Raw genomic sequence first — 24062 nt, 5'->3', positions numbered from 1 at the left:
GAGAGATGTGGGCAGAAAAAACACTGCTTTATTTGGACAAAGAGACACAAGAGTCTAAACAAAGGACCCCTCTCCCACAAAAGGTCACCTGTGAAACCCAGCGTGGATGATGGATCACACGGCTACCGGTGACAATAGTAAGCACACTCAATAGATTCACTAAGTTACTTCACACAATCACATCTTCACAAAAACACCTCAGCTGTGTTCCTACACATAATCTGAAGTGTAGGCCTGCACTAGATCTAGCAAGTGGATCATTACTGCTGGAAAATCTCTGGTGTGTTGATGATTCGGAGGCTTTTCTATAGTTTAACGCTTGAAAGAGTGCACTTTGTTTTTTGTGACTTTAGGACACAACAACATTGCAGGGATACACAAACTTCCTGTGTCAAGGCTGAAAGGTTAAAGGTTTCTGCTGTTGTCACTGCTCAACATGTAAACCTCAGAAATCCCTCCACATTTACTCTCTGTACTTACTTTTAGCCATTTTCAAAGCATTAGAGAGTGAAAATTATGCAGTGCAACGCCCTCAAAATTCATACAATATAAGAAATTAAGCTGTCTGCTAGCAAAGGTGCAAGGTACTATACTGTTATACTGCTCACTGCAGATTTACTCATGATTGGACAGGAGATAAAATGCATTTTTCACTCAGTTTATTTCTCTTCTTCTTGAATTTCACACAGTGCAAATAAAGTTCAGTTGCTTCCTATAAATAACCTTTCAGTCATGTAATGCCAAATCTGTTTTGATCATTGGTAAACTGCTTTGGAAAAAAAGGGCAATAAATTCATGGACAAGCAGATGGGTCTTCTAAAGACAAACTCCTACATCAACGAGAGCAATCGTTTCCAACTATTGTAACTGACGAGGGACAAAGTCCAAAGAAAGAAAGATGAAATTTACTACAGTGTTGCAAGGACCAAATTGGTATGTTTGCATCATGTTCAGGTAGACTTGTACGTGAACCATCCTTCTTTCAGCAGTAAACTAAAACTTGTATTTTCTCAACTGGTGAACTTCCTGTGACCTCTCAACTTTCTTGCCCAAGTGGGGACTAAGACTAAGAAAAAGACTGAAAAGGCATATCCAAGAGTCAGGATTGGACCAGTCCCACTGAGTTTTAAGAGGTCAGTCTCGCCACAAAGGTCACAGATTTGTATTTGTAACTTTTGCATGTATCTCCCAAACATCAACTCTGTAACAATGTTGCTAAAGTAAAGGCAGAACTGGCATACTTGTGACGCCAAGGTTAGTAGGACACTGACGGGAGTGAAAAGAAACCAGTGTGAGGGATATACTGTAGTACAAACTACGTTTTGAAATTCTGCAGAGTGACTGGGGTAGAGCGAGGAAGGAGGGCAGCCTGACATTCAGGCAACATTATGTCTCCAGTGCTGTCTAAAGAAGGAAAGAGTGATGGGTCACGATATAAAAAGATAGAAAAATGTGAGAGGCATGAAAAGTCTGGCCTCTCCCGCTTTCTTTTTCCACTAGATGAAAAGGACTCTGTACATCTGTCTCATCTTCCTTTTTTTGGTTGCCCCTGAAAAAGGCCCGACTGAAAACTCTCTCTCTCTCTTCCTTTCACTCTGCTTGCCTCTCTCCTGCTATCTCTGTCTTTCTCTCTCTGTTCCTCTCCCTGGTTAGCTCTGACACACTGGTCAGCCTCAGGGTGGAAGAACAGAGGGACTCTGCTATGGGTTTGTTAGAGGAGATGGAAAGAAGGAGAGAGGAGAAATGAGGAGAGAGACAGAAGAGAGAAGGAGGAGGAGGAGAGGAGGAAAGGGGGCTGGTCAGGAAGAGGGAAAAGAACCTATCTATCCAAATGTTGAAGAGAAAAGTCAACACAGAATTAAATTCTATCCATACACTGGCCTATAAATCTTCTTATTTAGCTTAAGTTCCATCTTAATTACCAAAAAACATTCTTTATATCATTTTTAAAAATAATATTTAGTTACATCTTAAAATATCAAGCTACAAATTTTGTTTTGAAGCCCAAATATGCATCTCATCTACATCTTGTTTGAGCATCCAATTAAAAAGGTTCTTTGGATTTTGTATGTGACAAAGAAAAAGTTCTACGTGCTTTTTCAAACTAAGACAAACGATGACTGAAACCTTGCCATCAACAAAATTAACTTCCCCTTTACATAATGAAAAAAAGAGTCAACTTCAGCATCCCAAAGACTCTCAAAACTTCACAAGTTAAAAATTTGGTCTCAATAACTAGGTTTTTCAGACAATTTGACCTGTTCGCAGGATATTACACACTCGATAATACACTGGATGAATCATAAAACATTAAAACCATCACTGGTTGGTTTTTTTTTTTTAATTATTGATATTTATTTTTTTGTTCTGCATTTCATGTTGTACATTAAGGTTTTCACTTTTACCATTTAAGCTTTGAATCTGTGAAAATCCATAAAAAAATGAAAAAAGATTACATTTTAATCACTGAAACTGCGCAGATAATCACAGCAATACTGATCATGTTGCAACTTATAGCCGCTAGATTTCCCCACAATCCCTCCTTTGTACCTTACACACCCATCACACTGCAATGTGAAAGAGTGAGAAATCAGTGCAGTCACTATAATAGGAGCAGGCAGCGGTGCAGCACCATCAGTGTATTTAACCAAGACATATCGTTACAGGAGTACTGGCTGAATCTAGTTGTTCTCCCACAGAGCACCCATTACTCCACACTGCAGGGGCAAAGCTAATACTGAGTCCTTCACACTGAGACAGGCTATCATCTGACAGGACTGCCCGGCCAGAATATCATCCAGTGAAATGTACTTTGAAAGATACAGTAGAGCAGCGGTACAAGATGTGACAACAGAGGCAGGGAGTAATAGGGCAGAGAAATATTAAAGTCCATATCTGAAAACTTAAGAAACATAATTTCACACTGAACTGTTTGGTTCACGGCTTAAGGAATAAGGCTGGGTTTAGAATTTGCATCAAGTTCCTAAATCTATGAATACATAGCTTAAAGTCAACGCTGAGCACAGATACCCCTGCTGAAAATATGAGTGCTTTAAAATGAGTAAGAGCTTTATAGTTGAGCTTTGGAGATTTTACTACATTATATCACTACTTTAAGTCACAGAGTAACACCAGGAGTGTGTGAGAGGGATTGACTGTAATAAATAAAGTGTTGGTAGAAGAAATATGTTAAAAGGTCGAATATCATGGCTCGTTTCTTGGGCTACTTGTAATGGGGTCTGATGTGCATATTTGGCTTTAATGACAAACACAACACCTTGCGGTTTTAAAAAGAAGAGTAAGAAGAAAAGGCCAGCTCAATTCACGGAGAGAAGTTTAGACTCCAGCTCGGGTCATAAATAGAGTACTTTGATAAATAAGGAAACCTGATTTTTTTTTTCTCCAGACTTTCACGATCGGTGGTGAACTCCAACAAGTTTAAGAAGAGGTGAGTGGAGATGAGGATGTTGAGCGCGTGAAAACGGCATTAGTATGATATAGAACGCTGGCCTTAAGAAAATAAGGAAAAGAAGGGGAAAAAGGATGAAGAAAAAAGTATCAATCGATAGGGTTAAATTATTCATCGTCATTAATTATCGATCGCTCTCCGCTGCCGGCTCGTCCGCCTCGCGCCAGAGTTGAAAGGAGGGAAAGCGCGCTTTATTAAAACCGGCTCGAGCCTCATTGTTTCATGTCCCGCGGCAAAGAAAAAGCTCGAGTTTGGCTCTGCCCGCGCCAGTAGAAAAATACACACGCGCGCGCGCGCACACACACACAGACACCGCTCCATCTCCCTCCTCTGCTTTCTCTCTCCCTCTCTCTCCTGACGCGCGGGAGGAGCTTTTGGGAGCCTCGCGCGGTGTTCACGGGGCGGCTGTGTCTCGCGTGGATCGATGAGGGATCAATGGCTCGCGCTGACTAATAGCCAGAGAGCGCCTTTGATCTCGCGGCTGAGAGATCAAAACCTGCGCGAGAGGGAAGAGAAATAGGAAAAGAAACTGCGCCGGCGAGCTGACCTTCACACACACATGCGCGCGCGCGCACACACGCACACACCGATGCACGCAAAACCCACGTAGCGTCACTCGCGCGCGCAGCTTTTCGGAATTTGATATCCTATCCAGGATATCCTACCAGCGAACAAACTGAGAGATGCATTGCAAATCAAACTGCGGGCGAATATGCACCGGACACATTTGGAATAATAACCAATCTGTCTATAGGCTATTACTGAGAACCTTCACGCTCACTACACTACAAACACGTCCACCAAACGCACACACCACCTTGTTTCCCACTCAGAGTTGTTGCTCTTGACTATTTTTTCCTCAGACAAGGTGATGCAGTGAGACCAACAGATCCTTCTGTGGTTTCCAGCGATCGCACGAGTGTCCTATAGGCTTAAGTCCAGAGAAGAAAATACGCTGTCTGATCTCGCTCAGTGTTTATGTGTGATGGAGAGCGGAAGGCTTTAATTGAGTTGAGTATGTTCAGGACATGAACGCAGGTTGCTCAGATCTTCAGTTAATTTCCCAAAGAAAACCGTGTTGGGACTGAAGCAATACTAAGGCAGATCAGAAGCTGTGTGATCATTATAACTTAAAGTGTTTGAATGTGACTGCATTGTTTTCTGTGTGTTTGGGGTCATGGAGACCCTTTAGCATCTCATAATGGTGTTTAATCACCTTCATGCTTAATGACACTTCCCCTCTAAATTAGCGATAACTGTTTTTGAACCAGTATGATTGAGAATTTAGATTTGAGGTAGAGACTCCAGCTCAAAGCCTGGTTATATGTTACTCTAAAATCCATCCAGCCATCCATCTCCTTCCCCTCATCTAATTCAGGGTTGCTGAAAGGGGGCTGGAGCCCATCCCAGCTGTCATAGGGCAAGAGACAAGGAACACCCGGGATGGGTTGCAGGGCTAACACGTAGAGAAAGACAACCATTCATGCTCACATTCACAACTACGGCCCCTTTGGAGTCAGAAGTTCACCTAAACCAGTGTATGTCGTTGGACTTTTGGAGGAAGTCGGAGTACTTGGAGAGAACTCATACATTCATGGGGAGAACATGCAAACATCACACAAAAAGCCTCAGACTGGATTTAAACCCTTCTTGCTCCGAGGTACCGTGCCCTCTCTAAAACCCTACACAGGTAAATGTGGATTTCATTTATTTTCCCTTTGAGTTGCTGTTTTGTGCCAAACAGAAGGAGCATTATGCATAATCCACATAATAAACAAATCTTAAGACTTTTATTCTGTAATAGAAATCCTTTAAATATTGGATGAATTTTATATCCAAGTGTTTGTGTCAAACACTTGGAGAAAAGTTCAGCAGTTTTGAAAAGGGTCAAAAGACAAAAAAACAAAACAACCCTGCTTCATTCTTTCATAAATTGCCCCTGTTAGTAATTATGAACCACAAATTAATTCCTTGCCAAATAGAATCTTATGTTCCACACTTTTAACTTGGGGAAGTCCACTTTTTTTCTTCCTCTGTATCTCTCCTCCTCCTCTTCACGCTCTCCTACTCTATCTCTCTCTTTATCCCCCCATTCACTCTCCCTCCCCTCTCTGGTCAGTGAGTTACTCTCTCTATCGCTCTCACTTCCCGAATTAACCACTCAAGAAGTCACCACCGACTCAATCAATAGCTCATACATAAACCCTGCTATAATCGCTCCCCCTGCCTGTCTGTCTGCCCCCCCACCCCCCTCATTCCCCTCTCCTCCTTCACCACATTCACCATCATCCCCTCACAATCCCTTTCCTCCTCTTCCTTCATCTTTTTGTGTCTTCTTCCTGTCCTTCTCTGTGGATTTTAGACGCTCTCTTCTCATGATTATCAAACCTGTCATAAACATTAAGAGCAGCAATTCTGATATTTCTATTTAGAAATAACTCCTTACACCTTTCCTGCCTTTGCACCCTCATCAGGCAATTTGACATTATGATAAAAAAAGAAGTCTTGTCATAGAAGTAATGTATCATATGGGCACTTGAGAAACATATTTCCAACCACAAGAGTATAAACCATAAGTTTTAAAAAGGTTCTCACACACTTTATTGCACTTGATGTCATTTGTTATGTACAACACCATGTCAGATTTTGTGCTTTTAGGGATTCTAAAATAACGCAGTTTTGGTTCTATTTGGTTCGGCTACTTAATAAAATCTTAGTAAAATAATGCACCAAATTGTATACCACCAGCGCTGATTGAATAGCGTTCCTGGTCTTTAAACAGTTCAACAACTTTTACTAAGACAGCAGTGACAAGCACCCAGTGTTGGACTTCAGAATAATGTCCTTGTTTGTTAATGAACTAAAAAGTCTGAAATTTTAATTACGTGAACAAGTGATGCACAAAATGAAGCGCAAATAGCCTTCATAACTCTGAGGACTTCCAGAGGCCTCAACTAACACAAAGTCGCTCAAAACTTGGACCAGTAAACATGTCTCAAATCACTCCCTTGAAACCCAAATGCACAAAGAACCAGCTGAAAGCTAATACAGCCCAATATTACTGTGTGCCTTGTACTGAATACATAATATGAAAGGTGACCTGATGCTTCTTTGGGAGTGTTTTTTTTTTTTTTTTTACTTCTATGCTCTCACAGGCTTCTATATTCCTTGTGGGACTTCATATTTGTGTAGCATCCCTCTAAAATTTATTACAGGAGCAGAGTAATTCTTTTAAGTGCAAGGGCACTATCGGCCTATGTTAGCGTGTCCAGCCTGAATGGGTCCAGTATTGCGTTATAGCAAAGACAAGGAGACATCAATATTGCATTATCTCATGTTTAACTGTGAGACACAGATAGTTGTTTTGGGGGCCTTAAAGATATTGTATTACCAAAGGAGATGCAGACGCACACACAAACACATGAGGAGGAAAAAAAGTGAGAGGGAGAGAGAGAGAATAACACACAGAGAATTTTAAAATTATAAGGCCTCTACACACCCTCTGCTCCTACCCCTTCTATCTCTCTTTCTCTATCTTCCCTCGCTTCTTTTCTGCCTCTCTCTCCAAAGTCTTTGATTCGTCCGTACGGTTTGATCTGCAAGAGAGCGAGTTTTGTAAACACATTTTTCACGATCATATAGCCACGGGCAAGGGGAGCGTGAGGCGCGGAGGAAGAAGAAGGAGAGGGAGAGACTCAGAGACAGAGTGAGAGAGGGAATGTGTGTGTGTGTGTGTGTGTGTGTGTGTGTGTGTGTGTGTGTGTGTGAGAGAGAGAGAGAGAGGGAGATGGTGTGTGTGTCTGTGTGAGGGAGGGACGTTTAATGAGCGTGCAAGATGGAAAGATAGACTGACAGAAAATGCAAGGATGAAGCCTCAAATATGACTTACTGCACAGTGCAACAAAGACACACAAACACTCAAATGCATACACATGCACACATTTGGAACCACACACAACACACACACAGACACCAGGGAGCCCAGACTGATGGTTTTGGCACAAGTAAAGCATCACAGGGGTTGATGAAATGTGAAGCAACAAGGAGAAGAAGCAAGTTATTCAGTTTTCCTTATCATGCAGAGGGGGGTGACACTCCAACACTGCATTTCCCGATATGACACTTCCTGACTGGTGAACCCACGGAGTTATTGGAGAAACACACACACAAGGGGAGGGGAGGGAAAGGGGGAGAGAAAGTGATGCATCTCGTTTGGGATGATGAACACAGTAAACAGAGAGAAACGGCGTCTGAAAAACAGATTATGGGGAGAGCCAATAAAAGGTTGCGCACAGATGGTAAACACACTGTGGTGTAAAGCTGAACTAATAAAAGTGCGAGGCTCTGGTTCCCTACATTTTTTTTTCACTTGGTTGGAACGATTTCGTTTTTCATCTGGCAGCTGCTAATCCGGTTTGGTTCGATTGGCCCCGGTAATGGCGCTAACCCGTCGTCTCCACCGACTCCTCTCCGCGGGATGCGACAGAGAGGAGGCGACGCCGGCTCGGAATGAGCATCAGAGAAGACACCGGTTATGGCACAAAAAAGGGAAAAGAGAATGGGTGCCATAGTTCACACAAAGTTTGAAGTAATTTAGACTTTGAGTTTCCAACTGCCCGAAATATTCGCCTTAAAGGGAGAAAGGCAAATGAACAATTGCTCAATTACTGAAGGCTAATTTCAACAAAGTTTGGCTGCTATTAAACGCACGTAGAGGCTCTTACACTTTTTTTCATTGAAGTTTGCATTTCGGACTAATGCATTAATTACATACGCAGGCCCCAAACGCTCAAAAATAGAAGCCCGATACTAAAATAAGAATACCATTGCAATAGAGGCTCGGCGCACTGGATTGTTATAACCTTGTGATGAATTGGCTCCTTCGACTTTTGGCTAGGGTTAGATGCAGGCCATCACATTTAAAGTGCTTTTCCACTTCGAGGTTTGTTTGTTTTCCTAAAAGACGGGGAAACAGTCCTCAACAATTCTGCACAAATCCCTCGCGTCAGTCGTTAAAAAAATCATTTTCTTTTCATTTTTTCCTTTCCTTGCATTCTTTCTTTTCTGTTTTTTTTTTTTTTTAACTTAGCCTACTGCTTTTTTAGAAAGAAGAATAGCTGCAAGCAGTTAAGTCGGTTGTCAGAATCTGCGCGCTCGCGTGTGTGTGTGCATATAGTGCAGTGCAGTGTAGTGTAGCGTTTCCTCTTCCTCTCTCTTTCTTCTCTCAGTCTTTTCTGTCCGGGGAATTGTTCTCAACGTCCACAAACACATTGCAAATACCCGGCGGCCAAGCGGCATCGATTTCTAATTAGACGCCAGGATAATCGTTGGAGAGAGATGAAAAAAAGAAGAGAGTGATGGCGAGACCGAGTAAATAAATATATAAACGAATTAGAGCCCAGATTAATTGAATGAATATGAGCATTAAAAAGAAACAAAGGTGATCTTGGCGGATGAAACCTTGCGTGGATTGAACGGGAAATAAGGATTATATACACAGAGGAGCATAGGCTGAAACATATTCGAGGGGGAGAGGATGGGTGGGGGTTTCTTTTGAAAATTAGGGCGCACTTTTGGCCAAAAATTTGTTTGTAATTACTGATCCACGCAGCAACGTTTCAGGCACATTCGCACGGCTGATCGATTCATTCAAAATGTTGTGTTCCCGCATGCGAGATGTCATTGCGGAGAGCTCGGCGGGTCTCACACGAACTCTTGGATGGAGCCTGCGAGGAATTAATGGAAAATAATTTAATAATAATGAACAAAAAATAACTTAAATGATTAAATGATCATATTGAAGTCATATTTATTTATATTCGCTGGTGTGCACATGCATGATATCTGTGCTAGAAACTGTGACAGCAATCAACCTTGAACTAAAGCCACAGCTGGATTATCCAACTTCTCTCCTCTCCAGTCAAATTTCCACCGCCCCCCTCTTCCCCCTTTGCCCCCCACCTCCCTCTTTCTGTCTCCTGACAGAGTGTGACAGGGGGTTAGCCGGGGAGCTCAGGTAGCTCGTTTACTTTAATTAACGTTTCATCATCCTCGGAGCGGGACCGCGCACCGTATATACTCTTTCATGCTGCTCCGTCTCTCATCCCTGTTCTCCTTCCATTCATCACCGGCCCTCCCTCCTGCTCTCTCCTCCCCACCGTAGGCCTCACCTCTCATCTTTTCTTCAACAACTCGCCAAATCGCCCCCTGCTCTCTGTCTCGTGTCCACTCGAGCATATACAGGATAATAATTCAAACACTTTCCTTCCTTCCCTCCTCCTCCTTCTCCTTTTCCAACTTTGTTCTTCCCACCCCTTTTTTTTCTCGCTCTCCTATCTCCTTTTCTCTCTCTCTCTCTTTTACAATAATGATGCCATTAACTGCATAACTCCAGGCGGTTTTGATCAACTGATGCAGAGGAGGAGAAGTAGCTCATTGTGTGCTGGCCATCATTTGGTGGATGCTGTTGTGCAATTCAGCTCCTAAACAAAGACAAAGTAACTGTAAAACGCCAGAGGATCAACAGATTACATGTATATATATATATTCCGACCATCTTATAACGGGTCTTTCAACATGGAGACATTGTGGGGCTGATAAGAAGGAGGAGGAAGACAGTTATTGAGCGGTATTGATCACCTCTGATTATTTAATACAAAATAACTCCCCAGTCGATGATCACCATCAGGCAGGCAATAGATAAAATCAAAGGGCCCTTTGTCAATAGGTTAAATGATCCATTGGAGATATAAGCAAATAAGCAAATCCTTGAGATATTAATGACCTTTCAATGTAGCCTTTAAGCCAAAATAACTAGTTCATTATAAAATTAAGATGTTTTGACTTAACATTTTTTTGTCTGCTCTGTGAAATCCAAAACAAACAGCTTCTGCCATTTCATTCTTTCAACTTTTAAGCATGTTTTGTTTACAGTTGATGTTAGCCTGATAATATTGTACAGTAAAAGTTTTTTGTTTTTTGTAATTTAAATTTAACAGCTATAATTTATAAACCAACAACAATGAGAAACTACCTGTTACAGTTTATACCACATTAAAGGATTAGCCCCATATACCTATCTCTAATTCTCTGACTATATGTGACTGAAAGGCTTTACTCTTGTTTTTTGGGTGGGTGAAGGGGAAGAGGGCCTCTGGAGAAAAAAAGTCTAACATCTTTAACATAAAAATCTATTTTTCTCTCTCTCTCTTAGTTCAATTGTAATTTCTCACCTCACTTTCTTGAACTGAATACTTTCTCGGATAAATTAGCGATTAGTAAACAATCAGATGCAGCGACAGCTTTAAATTGTGCAGTCGATGTCTGTTTGAAAAAGTGTTTTGGTTTGCTCCTGATGTAAAAGAGGATTGGTGATTTAGCTCAATCACATGTCTGAAATTTTACTGATGACCAACGACAAAATAATTTCTAAGAAATGGCAAATAAAGACATACTGTGATGTTTTTTCATTGTTTTCATTGGTTGAACTGTTGATTCTGAACTGGGCTCATCATAGTTCGCCATACATTTAGAGTTATGCAAATTACACTAATGAGTAGTAATTAGAAAAATCTTGCAATTAACAATTAGCAACCGTGGCTATTAGTATTCAGCGTATAAACTGCATTGCCCTCTGTATCATCAGTATCCCACAATCTTACAGTAAAATCAGCAGCAGAAATTTGGGGTGTAGTCAAATCACATAAAAAAATGTCTTCCATATGTTCTTAATGAAAAAAGGAATGATAAAAATGAATCAATAAAAGCAGCTGTAAAAAGGTTTCACAAAACAATAGAAGTGAATCCCCTCGGAGTCAGCTTACAGCCGGGGTTTGATGTGCTGGTGGAAATGGCAGGTGTTATATAAAGCAAAAATAAAATAAGAGAAAAAAGTAGAGTAAATGCAGTTACACTCATATGGTTCGGTGTGATCTGGGCGTGACTTGCACACGGGCTGGGACTCAGCATGGAGTGCTGTGATAGTTTAAACAGTTTAAAACACTTACAGTGGTAACCGGATTTGTAGCCTTGTGGGGTTAAGAACTTGATGAAATCCACTGTGTCCGCTGGGACTCCAGAGGTGTGTGCTCACATACAAATTGCCATTGATAAAGAGAAGAGGTGAAGCTCCATCACATCTTAAACCCTATCACCCTTACACTTGTTCACATAGAATAAAACTCCAGTACCCAGAATTTAGGGGGCACCATCTCCAACCCCAAGAGAAGTGGGACTGTCAATGCTGCATACAAAGCTTGGCTTTGCCTTTCTTTCGATTGGACCCACCAGAGCACCAAGTTGTAGATAGCTTTGACTTAGAAGTGTGCCAAGTTTGGACTGTATGCACATTTTTGTGTGCAGTGCAGTGTTAAGCTTCTACCTACTCCTTTTTTAAGATCCATTCATATCATGTTTACATATCATACATGAAGTGAAAGGATTTTCAGGGTTGGTACTTACACTTTCCTTTGTTTTTATTGGACTTTGCCTTTGTGTTTATTTCCTTGATATGAAAGCATCCAGCTGTATATACTATATGCAAAATAAACAAACTAAAAAATAAATGAATAAAAATGAACTTGAATAACAGCTACCAATACCAAGCATAAGTCAAGTTGATAAACTGTCTGACATTCTTGCATTTAAAATGATATCTATGTGTAAGCTGAGGAAAGCGGCACTAAAAACGCTAAATTACACTTAAAATCATTTAAACTGATAAAGCACTAACGGGTTAAATTAAAAAAAATCTGTACCAATATTGATTATTGATTGATTGACTGATTGATTAGTCATCTGTGATGCCTACTGGCGAAAACAAACATAAACATGGGTGAGACTAAAGCAGATAAAATCGGTGTTCGACTTCATGGATAATGGATCAGTCTTACAGACCACAACCCTGACTGCAGCAGGGTTCACCTCACCATGTCTAACTTGAATCTAGACTTGACCGTTATATAAAACAAACATTGGGTTTGGAGATCTATCTAGGTGCTTCTAAGCATAATCCCAGGAGAATCCATAATTTCACACTGTGGTGCAGAAGTTAGCAATGCCGCAAGCTGAACAGAGATCTGGGAGACTTAGCAATCATATCGCTTTATGGATTTTTTCCCACTATAGCAGGATGAGGTGGGTGAAAAGCACAACACATTATGTTTTTGTACAATGACAATGAGTCCATATACTCTCAGAATTAAATCTAGAGAGTCCAGGTGAAGTCCAAGACGCTGACCACATAAGCTGGATGTTCCTTGTTTTGCATGTCATTGTGCCTATTTTTTTCTTTCCCCACTGGTAGGTAGAGGCATGTGGTCCTACTTGTGTAGTGTAACAGCTAAATGAAAATACTGGAGAAAAATTGGCATTAATGTGGTTTAAATAGCCAAGCAGTTCAATTGGGAAAAACATAAGAAACTATAAGTTTCACTGAACTTAAAAGTCCGACAACTAATTTATAAATCAGACTGAATTGACTTTCTTGGCTGGTCAGCCATCATATTCGCTTATGAAAAAAAAAATATTACTTTCTAATGAACTGCTTTATAAAATGCTATAAGGATAAAGCAAAACTTTTATAGTCAAGTAAAAGTGTTGAACAACAGAATCATGGAAACTCAATACCGTGTTTTGAACAGTAGATTGTGTTATAGCTTTGCTTCCAGGCTGGGTTATAAAACATATTCAGCCCTCAGATGAAGACGTAAACTTTGATTTGATGATTGCAGATTGTAAATGAATGGAAAGCACGCTGTAATAATATATTGTTGGATTTTGTTCATTTTTCTTTACTGCAAATATCTTCTTTCGCATCTGTTCCCACTTGTGCTACCGCTCACAGTCTCTGCTCTGACTCGTTCTGCTGTCTCTGTCCCATCGCTGATGTCTCGTCCCACTACAGAGACATCTTAGACCGCTGTATTTCTATTGAAACTACAATATATCCACAGACATGCACACAAAAATTCAATTTCTCCATCTTTCTATCTGTTCCCCTTCCACTTTCTCCGACACACAGAAAACAAAATGTACGCACACAAACGCACACATTCGGTGCCCGTCTGCTCCGGCCCCCGTTGGCTCTCTCGCCTGTGTGTGCGTGTCAAATCGAATCTCCACCTCGGTGCGTAGTACACCTGCTGTGCTGGCGTATAATGCGCTGCATACAGTGAGTGCACGATGACGGATTACTGAATTAGACCAATAATGACAAGTGACACTTCTGTTACCGCTCCCTGAGCCACTGCAGAGAGCAGGAGAGAGGTGTAAATAAAGAACAGACACAGCGACAGAGAGAGAGAGAGAGAAAGGGGAAGGAAAAAGAAACCATAGCACCGAGGCAGAGGAAGTCATGGGGATAGATTGGAAATTTGGGGCTTATTTTTAAAAAATAAATAAGTTCTGTTTCATTCCATTTCAACTTCTGTGTCCTCTATGTTCCCCCTCCCCTCCTCACTTTTTCTGTGGTGACACAGGTAGGTAGAAATAGAACTGAATGTTTTTCTCATCGCCAAGTCCCACCAGGACTTTGGTGAAGTCAAAAATGAGGGCAACATTGTAGTACTCTCACTTACGTGGCAAGACAGAAACAGTTCGGAGAAGTTTTAATGTATTTTCATAATAAATATACATGAAATGTAGAGCAGGGTAATTTGTGAGTGTCCACTAGTTGTGCACTGGGGTAGTGTATCTGCAGGATGCCTGGCCCCCCCATGGATCCAGGTCTCCACAGACCTGTGTGCAGGATACTAAACCATGCCAAATGAGGAAGAGGAGGTGTAACCCAACGTGGGATCACATGAATAAATCAGCCTACCACCCGGTGCTTCTGTACTTGGAGAAACACAAACTAGAAAAGTGGATTTACAGAGAGATGTACACAACCCGATGAATTCATTTATCCCTGCACTTATGCAAAAGAGTTTGAGAGAGGGAACCAGCCGTGTCTGTCTCTATGTTCTTAATCTGGAGATAGGCTTTAAGATATGAACCCCAATGAGAGTATTTGTGTTGGTGCTCTGTTGATGTAAACCGCATCATCCTGCCTCTATCGCCTCATAATGGAGAATGACTGAAGAATAAAACCTCAATAAGTCCTCAAGTTGTTGCACCACAGTCATGTTTGGCTTGCAAGCTCAAAAGGTGCAGGTGACTTCTACGGCTTATATCTCTTGTATGTGCTCTCACTTCCCAGAAAGAACAGGAAGGCGGACAAACAGTGCTGGAGATGGAGTGAGCACTTAACTGGGACGAACACACACTCATAGTAAGAAATGGGGAGACAGTGGAAGCACAATTGGAAAAAGAAAGTCAGGGAGCAATAGGGAGAGCACAGAGGAAGGAAGACAGAAAGAAATATTGACAAAGCCTAGATATACACATAAGTCACCCGACACGACCCGCCTGCTCCCTGTATTTTATAGAGCCGCTCTGCGCTGGCGGAACAGCATGACAGGCCAGTTCCTTCAGCGGAAAATATGGTCCCTCTCTACCCTCCCGCCTCTCGCTCCGCTATCACTCCTGTTTTCTGTCTATCCCACCTGATATCATTCTGTCACCTCTGCGCCGGGCTCTTTTTTCCATCATCCCCCTATTTCTTTGCTCCCCGTTCTTGCCTTTTTATTGGTGCTCTACATTCCACCCGTCATGTTTCACTCCTCCATTTCTATCCATCTTCCTGTCGCTCTCTTAATCCCCTCTCATTTGCTCTCCTCTGCCCTCATCCCTCCCGTTTCTCTTCCTGCTCTCCTGAAGCCACTTTCGCGTGCAGTCCCATTTCCACCTACTCTCCCCGTTTCCCTCATTCTTCCCGATTCATTTCCTATCTGCTATCCGTTCCATTCATCCCTCTCTCCTCTATTTGTGCCACATACATTGCCATTCCTCTCCACCCTCTGGCTCAGCTGTCTCCATCTTATACCTTTCTAGCTGTATTTCCTCTGACCTCCCAGGTTTTCCTCCAAGGTTTTAAGTTCATTCGTCTCTCTTCCACCACCCTAACCTTTATCCATCCATTTTTTCAAACTCCATACTTTATCTCAGCCTTTTCAGTTTTCCATTTCTTCCCACAGCTTCTTTTTTCTTCCTTATGGAAATCTTTTCTTTTCCTAGCCTTCCTTTTCACATATTCCTGCTATTTTGTTTTTTGATGCTGCTGTCCTGAGGTTCCTTCTCTCCCTCCTCTTTTCTTTATCTTTCTTTCGCCTCTCTACCTCTGCATTCCAGCCGGCCCTCCCTCTCTCATCCACAGCCTGAGCACAGAGCCCCATGTGTCGGAATCAATTAGGGCTGAGAGCCGTCGCGGCCGTTCTTTCACGGAGGTAAATATTAAACTGCACCAAGCACCGAGGAGGAAGAGAGGGAGAGAGAGGAGGGGAGAGAGGGAGCCCTCCGTCCCTAATCCACCGCATCGATCAGGCGGGGATGAGGGTAATATATTATTTTGACAAGATACGATCCTCCGACGCGCACCGCTATCCCCGGCGATCGATTTCTTTTTTCTCTCCTTTTTTCTTTCCTTTTCTCCCCCTCAGTGAGTGGGACCGAGTTTGTGTGTTACTGTGTGTGCGTACGCCTGACACAGGGTGCGCGTGTGCATTTGTGTGTTGTTTTGCCGGGCATCTTGGCGTGTGTATGTGCACTGGAGTGTGGATGGGTGACAATAGGAACAGCATTAGGAAATGTGGAGAAGAGATGAGGATGGTGCTGCTAGTAGGTCTGTGCTTTTACAAACAAGCTCCTGTCTAAACAGCTAAATCACACGCTCAAGATGGATCATTGAAAGAATCTCGGAATCGCATTTTGTGTTTATTTTCTGGGGAATATGCACAGAGCGGCATATGAGGCAGGATGTCAAGATTCCAGTTAGTAAGAGAGTTAGCAGCAGAGCTGACCTACTGTAAAGTTAAGTGTCCTCCCCCGCACTGTCCCCTCTGCTCCTCTGCCTCCCCTCTATATCACTTTGCAAACTGTGTCTAAATGCTAAATTCCCAGATCAATTTTTTTATTCAACCTCTCCCCCCATCATCACCCTCACTCTGGCCCCTGCCTCTGTCTTTCTGCAACAGCTTCAAGTCCCGCTGTCCTCCAGTGATGGAGGGTGTCCTACCAGTCTCGTGCACATCTACCAACTTATTTATCTGAGCATTTGTGTGTAACCGTGCAGCAGATCACCGATTTGTACACCACACCTTAAAAGCATTGGTAGGCTTTTGTAGCCATAATAGTTATATATGTAATACCAATAGTTATATATTTAAGGTATTCTATGCAGAATATTACAATTTTTAAACTAGTGGCATATTAATAAAATAAAAATACTAATGCACAGACTTGTTCGAGTCCGTATGAGTGCATTTTTTTTTTTACACTGATACACAAAACTCTCTGTATTTCAAGGTTCTGCAGCCCCGTGACTGCGTCAACACTTAGCACAGTTACTTAACCAAATTCGATACATGTTCAAAAAACATGCTTGTGTTTTATGTGGATCACACATTTCAGTTCCAATCTGTCCTTTTGAGTGTTATAGTGATACAAATGCACACAAGTCATGCACACACCACCCTGCCCAACAAGTTTCCTCTCCTAGAAAGCTCCATCCGAACAAACACGGCAGCACCTGCTGGGTTCTCCTCCAGCTCATTCCGTGGTCTCTTACTCCTCGTCTCCCACTTTCTCTGTTTCTACCTGCCGCGACTTAGTTTTCCTCTTTCTTTCTGTCCGCTCTTGCTTTTATTGTGCCATTTTCTGCCACTTTGGTCCAAGAAAGGGGGGCCGTAATGCAATCTCTCCCCCTCTCTGTCCCCTGCTGTGAGGGAGAGTAGCTTGGCCTGTGTGCTGGGCCAGGGAGAGGGGGGAGGGATGGGGTCAAGGTGAGCTCTAATACACTATTGATCCGCCCCAATTGAAAACCTGATGGAAATTTTAGTCCCCCCCCCCACTCCCCTCCTTTCCTCCTCATCCTTCCCAGCCCCCCCCCCCCCCCCCCCCCCCCCCACCACCACCTCTGTTTTTCTCCCCTCTCCTTTCTTCCTTCTACTCCCCCTCTCCCTTCCTATCTCCCACTCGTCTCTTCCCTTATGTCTTTTTTCCTTTCCTGTGTGTATCCTCCCTGGTGTCTAGAGCCTTCCTCTTTTTCAGTGTCTATCCCCGTTCCCTCCAATCTGTTTTCTTTCCCAGCTGAATGTCTCTTTCAACCACTGACCACTTTCTCTCCCTTGCTATCTATCTCTGTGCTGGGCAACACTCTGCCTCCATGTCTTTTAAACCATGCCTCTAATCATTTCCTCTCTTCTTTTCTTCACTTTTAGGTCTCACCATTTTCCCCTTTTCAAGTCTTTTGCCTCTCTTCCCTTAAATCCCTCGCTACCCCACCCCTCCCCGCTGATTCCATCTCTTACACTCTTTTTTTCCTCTCATCCCCCTCTCTGAGTGTGCATCAGATGGTCCATTTCTCTCTAACCCAGTGCATATTGATCCCTATGGCAGTAGCACGCAGGGTGAGGGCTGTGAGGACCACTGCTACAGTGTATTAAATGCCACAAACGCTTTGGACGTGGGGCCTGAGACACGCCTCCCCGGCAGGGCCCTGTCAATAGCTGCTCTCTCCTGTCAACAGCAGCCAAATGGCCTCTCAATCTGTGACTTGCGATGGTCTACAGATTGGTCCACAGAAACTGCAATAGATGCGCCACAGAAAAATAGAGAGAATCTTAATAGGAGAAAAGCCAGGACAAAACAGAAAATGAAATAAAGAGATGTGTATAAGTGCATTTTCCCAGTAATGGCCGAGTTCTTTTGAAAAACGTGCATTTGTGACTGATGTAAGTCAATGAAATCATGTAAAACCATTTCCATTCAGATACCTAAAATGTTACAAACAAAATCTATAACCTCACTTTCAATTTGCTACATTCTTTGCCTTAAAAGACTTCATAATAACATGCTGCTGTCCTGCAGTTATGTGGAACAGCAATTATGTACGTAGTTGAGTGTGCTATATACTATTGAAGCACATCAAACAAAAGAGGCACAAACACTGGAAAAGCCTGAACAATAGAGATGGCAGCAACAGAAGTAAACCTTTTACAGCTACCTATTACTTTCCCACTTAACAAGACAGACCACAACCTCTCCCTCTGTCTGACTCTATGCAGAGTTGGCTGCTATCACCGCACTGCTTGAGTGGGAGATAAATGGAGTGAGGGTGTGTATGTGCGCCTTTGATTTATGTACTGTTGTGTACGTGTCAGACGGCCAAGCTATCAGGACCACCATCTCCCAATAGACATAGAAACACTACAGCAAGTGGAGGGACCCCTCTGCTGACCCCGAGACCCCTGATACATATCTGGAACAACAGAGCACACGGAGCGGGGATTGGAGGGGTTTGTTGCAGTAGGAGGAAGAGGAAGAGGAGGAGGAGGGAAACTCTTCATTGCTCCCGTGCTTTTCATTTTCATTCAGAGGAGAGTCATCCACTTTGTCTTTCACTCTCCTTCTCTCTAACACTGTCTCTTTCTCCTCTTTGCCCTTCGCTGTCTAATGTTGACTGGAGGGAAGCAGCCGCTGCACTTTCACCTGAAATTCAACTTCACGTCTCCTGTCCACTCTCACAAAACAAATCTCACAGATAACTGAGCTATAACACGCAGGCTTCAGATGTTAGTTTCTGTTAACAGAGTGTGGAGGTACCCTTCTATGATCCCAATGTCACGGAAAATCCATGGTTTGATCAAAAGGGAATGTGTGTTAGTCAACGAATGCGAGAATACACGAAAAGCCACGACCAAACTTCTGGAGTGCCTTTTGAAAAATTTATTTCACCTCGCTCCCTAACCTGTGACTTTTAGCAAGTTTTGGATTTGTCCAATTTTACATGACAGTCAAATAAACAGATTAGAGTATTCTGCCAGTGTTCCTGTTAGTTTTTCAGGACATTGCTTGTAATTTGTCCACTAACCGACATCCAGAGTTCAGACACCTGTTCTATTTTCCCACTTTTCTCTTTCAATCACTCCTTCCTTGTCTCCCTCCCTGTCTCCTCTTTTCTTCCCCCTTCTCTTCACCCTCTCCATCTATTTCTTTCTCTCTAGGAAGGAATCAGTCTCACCTTAATTGCTCTTAAATCGGATTAATGACTGACCGGGGACAACTTGACTTAATCTCTCTTCTAGTAAATCTCTTCCTCTCCCCTCTTCTCGTACATCACTCTTATACATTTTATCCTTTCTTGCCCTCCCCCCCTTTGCTCTCTTTATCTCTTGTCCTCTCCTTTTTTCGCCTTCAGCGCTTTCTCCTCACTCGCTCTTTCTCTTCTCTCGCGCTCCTCAGCATCGCTCACCTCTTTCACTTTGTCACGTCCTCCTCTTCCCCCTTTCCTGTCCTTCCTTCTTCTTCTCTCTCCGTCGTGCTCCCCGAGAGTCGATCATTCTTTCATCTTTTTTGGACGAACTCTGTCATACATCAGCTCTACTCGTCATCCGGGTCCCTTTATCATTCCTCTCTCCTTCTTTTCGCATTTTTTCGACAAGTTTCTATCAGCCTTTAACTTCATCATCCTGAGATTTGCCAAAACCTCTTTGACTCGACTGTCACTCTCTCACTCGATCCTATACTTTGTGTGTGCATGTGTGTGTCTTAGTCTCACTACAAGGTTGGCCGGTCGTGCAGCGTTGTGTATGTGTTAGTCCACATCGATGTGGTTCTGTCATTGCCTCCTAAGTGCTTTGGCAATACTACGGATCTGCTGTCATGCCAGTTCAACTAATCTCAATTGAATTACATTGAACTTGTATTGAGATGGAGATAAAGGACATGAGGGTCTGTCTGTGTGATTGCTCAAAGAGCTCCAGTTCTCTTGCACCCATGTGAAAAAAAAGATAAAACACACACGGCAAGGAAATTACATTCATGCCCTCAGATTCAAGCCATCACTTTTGGTGACAGTAATGCTATTTGGATTCTTTAACTAAATGTGATGTATGCCAATATAAAAACAGGAAATAACAAGGTCCTAGCAGTTCAGTATAAAAACAAGTGACGACATGTCCTACTGAGGTGATGTTTGTTAAGGGTATAAGGGCAGAGAAATTGTTCCCTCTTCCAAAACCCCTGCAGTTTAAAAAAAACTGAAGGAAAAAAAGAGGCCAGCCTTGTGGACAAAAGCTCATTTTCCTCTTGGTTGCACACTGCTGCAGGCGGGCTAACATGCCACAGGAGAATTCAACCACTCATACACCTTTGTTTTCCTCAGGTTTTTCTCAACTTTACACACAGAAGCAGAGCCATAACCGAGAGTGAACCAGGATTTCTTTGTCAGACCAGAAGGCATGTGTTCGGCCTGTCCAGCCCGAGGCAATGTTCTGTGATCTGAGAGCCACAAAGTCGCACATGTCCTTTGATTGCGACAGACAAAAGTACAATCTGTCATTTCCAAACACAGGCACATTTGTTCACCTTCCAGTTGTTGCACTGAGTCACTTCCGCATCTCTTTCTTTCTTCAATTTCTATCTCTACTTGTCAACTCTTCCAAAGTCCACTGCCCTCCACTACCAACCCTGGCGTTCAACCTCTCTGCATGCCCATCTGCTTCAGAGCGCTCCCGTCCTTGTCCTTTCTCTTTCTCGCTCTCTCTCTCTTTCACTGAGCACTCAGGATTAAGCATTTATCTCGGTGGTCCTCCTTTCGGCCCTAAACACCCGTGAGGATGATAAGAGTCACTGGGATTTGTCAAATTGTGCGCCATTGATTAACTGACCTTTCACGCCTGCAAGTCTCTCAGCCACTCCACTAACTGCCGACAGGCTAGATAGAGAGATAGATGGATACATCTGGCTGTTATTATTGTGTACAAGTTTGTAGTTACCAGGTGTGGCAGGGAAAGACGACAGGGGTATGAGGGCCACAGGAGGGGGTTGGGGGGCGGAGAAAGAGGGAGTGTTTGCAGATGATGGAAAAGATATGGAGAAGTCCTTCAGTTCCCCTATAAGGCTACGAGAGTAAGAGGTAGAATTTTCTCTTCCAGCAGACACTAATAAATATTGAATCATAAATACTAAAATACAAATTTTAAGAGTGTGATATCAAACGGGAAGAATTAGACGGGTGCAGAAGAAACGAAGGAAGCATTCATTACCTTGATGGAGAGCAATCTTGCACATGGCCAAGGGTTACTGGATAGTAGACTGGACACCTTTGATTATTTGTAGATAGTTCTGTGCCACTTTGTCATTGACACATTTTCAAAATCCAAAAAGAGGTGTTTGGATTTATTTATTTTTTAATTGCAGTGGTTTTTTTTAGAATAGAAAAACAGGACAATCTTGAAATTTTGAAATTCAAGTCTTGAATTTTTTTCATCATTTTTAGAAGTTGTTCTTCTGTGAATCTTTAAGAAATAGGTGAGTCTGAAAGATTTCATACAGTGCAGAAATCTGTCTTATAAAGTTTAAATTACCACTTTGAATGGTTACGTTGGTTTAACGTTACATCTCTACACGGACTCTCTTTGTAAAATACAGTTCCGTTTTCTTTTTTTAAAATCAGCAACAAATGACTCCACCCACTGGAAAGCATCTTGACTTAAGTGACCTCAGATTACCTTAAAAATATTTTTAACCATTTTAATTATTTTAGAAAAAGGTTCGACTGTAATTAGAAAATGCATCCGCAGAAGAGAAGCAATGGAAGAAAATAGACATTAAAGACACACGGTTTAAAAAAGGAAAGAAATAAAAAAGGAGGGGGGGTTAAAATCACCCACCTGGACCTCCGCGTCGCTCCGCCTCAGAGATGCACCTGAGGCCGAAGCCCGATCACGGTCTCACGGACTGGACTTGAAGTTTCTTCGCCGCTTCGCTTGATCCGACCGGAAAGGAGGAAACAAGGAGGAAAGTGTCGCTGTCGCACGAAGGCGTCACTGAAAAAAAAATTATATATATATATTAGTACGACTGGAAGATCCTCCGTTAAAAGGACAAGTACGTACGCGGGGTTGCCCTCAATTCAAATAATTAATGAAAATAAATGAAGTAACAGGAAACAGGGGAGGTGGCGCTTTGGCCCAGCTGACTGGAGTCGATCCTTTGGCTTGTGTTCTGATGTTTTCCCGCAGGACCACTGCTGCTTCATAGACCACAGATCAATCACCTTATTTACTCCTTACTGTCATACAGTAACTGTGACAGCAAGAGAGAGGAAGAGCCAGTTAGAGCTTATAATACTCACATAATGACTTCGTGCGTATTTGCCACTCATTTGTGGGTGACCTTATCGCACTAGACAGCATTTCCTCGAGTTTTTCCCTCTGCACTATTCCTATAAAATCCTTATAAATGAGGTATATTCTTTCCTATATTTATATTAAAGCTTCCTGAAATGTATATGAGGCTATAACGCAGTTTACGCACAGGATGTACCCGGGATTATCGGCACATAACGGATACAGGGCCTGAATGCAGTTCGGCGAGAGGCTTTGCTGTCTTGTTATCGATATATGAGAAGCTTGCTGGAAAGAATATTGACCGCACTAACTAGCCGCACTTTGATCATACGAAATTGCTTTCCAGATGACAACACATTAAGGATGAGAGCATTTTTTAAAAATCAAACCCGCTTCTCGCACCTGTCAGAAGTTTCTCCTCCAGACGAGATGGAGATGAGGAGAGGTGCGAGACCCCATAGGTGGATTGTCTTGATGAATAAAATGAAGTCAATAGTCTATTTCAGAAACGAGGAAAGGAAAAAGGCGAAAAACAAAGGAGAAAATGAGGAAGCGAGGGCGCATCCAATATCCAAATTCCTTATCAAATAATTATGATCATAAGCCTGAAAAAGTAAGTTTGATTTGATGTAACTGACATTAAAAAGCTCGGACGGCTTAAAAAAAACTAACGTAATAATAATAAAATATAATAATAACAAAGCGAGAAACGAATAAAAACACGGACATAAAAGGAAGAAACGATATTTATATTTACCCTTTAGAAGTGACGGCAGGTAAAATACAAATGAATTGCAGAAAAAAGAACAAGAGTAAATGTATATTTTTTTTCTGTAGGCATAAAAGAAAAATTAAATTATGAATCCGAGCAAATTAAATTAATAAACAATTGTCCTAACAACGAAGTAAAATAATCGGAAAGGGAAATTCGAAGTTTTAGGCATTTAGGCAAGGCATGTTATTTGATTTAATAATAATAATAATAATAATAATAATAATAATAATAATAATAAAAAAAGCCCATTATTTTAAAACGAAAATACACTAGTTATTATTATTATTATTATTATTATTATTATTATTATTATTATTATTATTATTATTATTATTATTATTATCATCGGGCAGGAAGGAACGGAGACATATTCCTAATTACTGTGTGAACCGCGTGTGTAAATAAACATTTGCGTTAAAGTGCTGGTATTATAATAAATTGGACACGTTAACAAGTTCAAGCCGTGCAGAGGTGAACGATTAAGGAGGGGAGGGTGAGTGACGTGGAGAGAAATTTCCCCGAATGGCTTTTAATGTCGGAAACATTTCCAACATTATTGTGTTATTGTATTGACAGCCGTGAGACGGAT

General features: G+C 42.1%; 1 protein-coding gene across 2 annotated transcripts in view; it reads right to left on the bottom strand.

Annotated features, from left to right (window-relative positions):
* erfl1 (Ets2 repressor factor like 1) overlaps window positions 1-24062 on the bottom strand; it is a 48156-nt gene that overhangs the window by 11730 nt on the left and 12364 nt on the right. For both annotated transcript variants that reach the window (XM_006808174.3, XM_035915516.2), the window contains exon 2: window positions 22240-22395. The gene's annotated coding sequence lies outside the window, so the exon portion shown is untranslated. The remainder of the gene's footprint in view (window positions 1-22239; window positions 22396-24062) is intronic.

The sequence above is a fragment of the Neolamprologus brichardi genome, chromosome 11 (genome assembly GCF_056152115.1).
Source record: "Neolamprologus brichardi isolate AB-2024 chromosome 11, ASM5615211v1, whole genome shotgun sequence".
Taxonomy (NCBI): Eukaryota; Metazoa; Chordata; class Actinopteri; order Cichliformes; family Cichlidae; genus Neolamprologus; species Neolamprologus brichardi.
The sequence above is the reverse complement of the archived record's forward strand: the minus strand, read 5'-3'. Positions and strand labels throughout refer to the sequence as shown.